This window comes from Gavialis gangeticus, unplaced genomic scaffold (genome assembly GCF_001723915.1).
Source record: "Gavialis gangeticus isolate Ggan-Ray unplaced genomic scaffold, GavGan_comp1, whole genome shotgun sequence".
NCBI classification, from domain to species: Eukaryota; Metazoa; Chordata; order Crocodylia; family Gavialidae; genus Gavialis; species Gavialis gangeticus.
Window position 1 is genome coordinate 19,867,412 of NW_017729003.1, and position 3,697 is coordinate 19,871,108.

General features: G+C 49.2%; 1 long non-coding RNA gene across 1 annotated transcript in view; it reads right to left on the bottom strand.

Moving 5' to 3' along the window:
* Positions 1 to 3,697, bottom strand: part of LOC109291048 — a 23,838-nt gene that overhangs the window by 12,754 nt on the left and 7,387 nt on the right. Inside the window, exon 2 of the long non-coding RNA XR_002095748.1 lies at positions 1,642 to 1,644. This is a non-coding gene — a long non-coding RNA (uncharacterized LOC109291048). The remainder of the gene's footprint in view (positions 1 to 1,641; positions 1,645 to 3,697) is intronic.

The following is a 3,697-nucleotide window of genomic DNA, read 5'->3' on the forward strand; positions in this document are numbered from 1 at the left end:
TTGGGCACAACTCTGCGCTGCCACTGCCGCCCTGGCTGCTGCTGGGCACTGGCTCTGGCTAGGCTGCAGCTCCATGCTCTGCTGTCAGCACAGAAATCATGCCACCCCTGCTGCTGCCAGGCCCTGGCTCCAGCCTTGCTACAGCCCCACACCCCACACCCTGCCATCAGCACAGAAATCTGGGGGACACAAGCCCCCTGTGCTTCTCCCTTATGTGTCACCTATGTCTTACATCCAATGTTCCTTTTAATACAACTGTCATAGGGCGGGGACCCAGGAGCGGCCGTGATCTCTCCTGGCGCCCCCTACTGTGCCAAGCTGGCGATTAAGCACCCTCATTCTCACCCGCCATGTCTTTGATGGTTCAAGTATTCTAAAGGAGGCTGCCTTTGTCTGTCCCCTTGGACACAGTGCTCTTACTTTTCCTGGCCCCTGTTCTATGTGGATAGATTTTGGTGCACCCCATCTTATGGGCTATGCATGGCTCCTACCTCCCCTTATACCACGCCCCAAGCCTCTCAGATGTACCAGACGTTGTTGAGTCAGTTCTTAATGCCCGCGCCTTCACGGACGCTCTCCGGGGCCCTTCTCTCAGTTGCTCAACCTCTCCGGGGCCCTTCTCTCAGTTGCTTGACCTCTCCGGGGCCTGGCTTGCGCTCATGCTCATGCCCTCACTGGGGCCTGGCTCTGAGATCACGACGCCCGCACTGGGGCCTTGTCTCATGACTCCTGCAATCAGGGCTCAGGTGGCTGTCGCCGTGCCTGGCCCCCAGACCCCCGTCTCGGGTCTCGCGCCCCACTGGGGCTTCTTGCCTGCGCCCACACTGGGCTCCTCCCACTACTGCCCACACTGGGGCAAGGGTCAGGACACCCCAAAATGCAGCGCCCTCTCCAGCGCCAGGACCCCCCCCACTACTGGGGACCTCCCATGAGGCCTCCTCCAACCCCTACAGCCTCACCCGGTCCTCTGGTCTTACAACAAATGAACAAAATGACATGAGCCAACTGGCTATAACTCAAGAACTAAGCCACCTGGCTAAACATACCTGGCTAAACATAAACTCTAAACCATCAGGTAGTTTCTCCTCCCAAAATCCCTACCAGGGCTTCCTCCACCCAGTCTCCTCCCAACAGAAGCTGCTCAGGCCATCGGGCTTCTTTCCTCTGCCCACTTCCACAGAGTTCCTACTTCCTCAGCAGCCAGAGAGGAACTGACCTTACAGCCTCAGTTTGGCTGTTTATAAAAGCCAGGCCCTGCCCCCTTCTGCTCAGCTGAGCAGACTGGTTGCCCCAGCAACACACACCTGTGCTGCCCTAGTGATTGGCAGCTGAACCCATATTACTGTTATCAGTAGCAGGCACCTTAGTGCCCTGCTACAACAACCCAGAATAACATTTACCGTTTTTGCAAGGGCAACACATTTTTGACTCATACTTAATGTAACCCACCAGAATTCCCACATCCTTTTTGATGAACTACTGTTTAGCTAGACATTCGCCTGTAAATAGGTCCTTTATCCTGCTCTCTTTTGCAGTCCTGTTAGTTCTCCTCTTAGCCCCTCAGACAGTTCATATTCTATCAAACAAACACCAGCCACTAAGAAAACAATTAAATAAACCAAAATCCATTGTCAACTCCACCTTCTATTCATATTACCCAGCATGACAGCCTGCCCTATCCTGGCAAATAAAATCATTCTCTCACAGCTTGTTTCCTTTTCCTACTTAGGGGACAGGCCACTCTGTTACAACCTCATTTTGGATGTATGCACTTGATTCGCCCTTCATAACAACAGCAATTTTCCAATTGTCTTAATTAAAGCTCATCTTATTGATTTTGGACCATTTTTCCAGTTTATCAAGATCGTTTTGAATTGTAATTCTATCCTCCATAGCATTTCCAACACCTTCCAGTTTCTTATCTTCTGCAAATGTTATAAATGCACTTTCTATTCCATCACTCAGGTCAGCATTGAAAATAACAAACAGAAATAGACCCACGCTATATCCCCTCATAAAACAATGATGATTTTTCAACCAGCTGTGTACCATCTTATGATGATTTGGTTGAGACCTTATTTCTCTAGTTTGCATATAGACTATAATGTAGAACCAGTACCAAAATGCATCATATCTACTGATTCAGCCATATTCACTAGGCCAGCTATTCTTTCACAGCAGGAATTCAAACTGGTTTAGCATAATTTATTCTTGAAAAATCAACTTTGGTTGTTATCTGTCTCTATCATCATTGTTGGTTATGTGCTTTTAAACTAATTGTTTAATTATTTGTTCCAGAACCTTTCCAAGGATGAATGTTAGGCTAACTGGTCTGCAGCTCCCCAGGTCCACATTTCCCACCTCTAAGTGAAACTTTAATAGACCTTTACAGGAAAATAAAAACATGTTCCAATGATACTGCCAGGAGAGACCCTGAGCAGATCAAAAGTGACTACAAGGCTCTGAGTAAAAAGGTGAGGGGTCAGGGGCTCAGGTTGTGCTCTCATGGATCCTTCCAGTCAAAGGGGCCCAAGCAGGAGTAGGTGCATCCTGCAGATCAACACCTGGATGTGCAGGTGATGTCACCAACAGGGCTTTGGCTTCTTTGACCATGGGATGTTCTTCCAAGAAAAAGGGTTGCTGGAAAGAGATGGGATCCACCTCATGAAGAGTAGGAAGAACTTTTTCACAGACAGGCTCACTAACCTACTGAGGAGGGCTTTACACTAGGTTTGCCAGGGGTTGGACACCAAAGCCCTGAGGTAAGTGAGGAAGTGGAAGACCTTGAGGAATAGCAAGCAAGAGGGGGCAATGGGGGAGGTGCTCTCATACTTCCTGAGAAATCAGGGCAATCAACTAGTCACCTTAGGTGCCTGTACATGAATGCACAGAGACTGGGAAACAAGAAGGAAGAATTGTAAGTCTTCGCACAGTCACAGAACCTTGACATAGTCCCACTAGGGGAAATGCCTTGCTGGACTTGGTCCTTGCCACAGGCAATGACCTGGTGAGAGGTCTGTGGGTACTCGACCACCTGGGCGACAGTGATCATCACCTGCTGGAATTTACTATCCAGCACAAAGCAAAGCAAGCATCAAGGCAGAGGTCCTCAACTTCAGGAGGGCCAACTTCTGTAAGCTAAGAAGGTTAGTAGGAGAGGCATTGGGGTCTCAGAGCCTCAATGAGATGGGGGTCCAAGACAGGTGGCTGTTCCTCAAGGAGACAATCCTCTGAGCTAAAAGAAAGTCAGTCCCAATTCACACCAAGTTGGACAGGAGTGCTAAGAAGCCCCCATGGCTCAGCAAAGGCATCTAGGGATGCCTGTGGGCAAAAAAAGGAGGTGTACAAACAGTGGAAGCAAGGGGCTATCACCAAGGAGGATTACACTTCTGTTGCTTGGGACTGCAGGGAGGCAGTTAGGAAGCCCAAGGCAGAGATGGAGCTAGGGCTAGCAACCAGAATTAAGGATAACAAAAAGTCCCTTTTCAAATATATAGGGAGTAAGAAGAAGGCACCAGGTAACATGGGGCCCCTACAGGATAGGCTTGGCAATCTGATGACTGTGGCAAATGAAAAAGCTGACCTCTTTAATGAATTCTTTTCCTCCATATTCCTGAACAGAGACTGAAACATTTCCCCCACTAGAATTGTGGACAGACCCAGGGGTGCCACCGCCATGCCTAGGGTCAGGGACGAC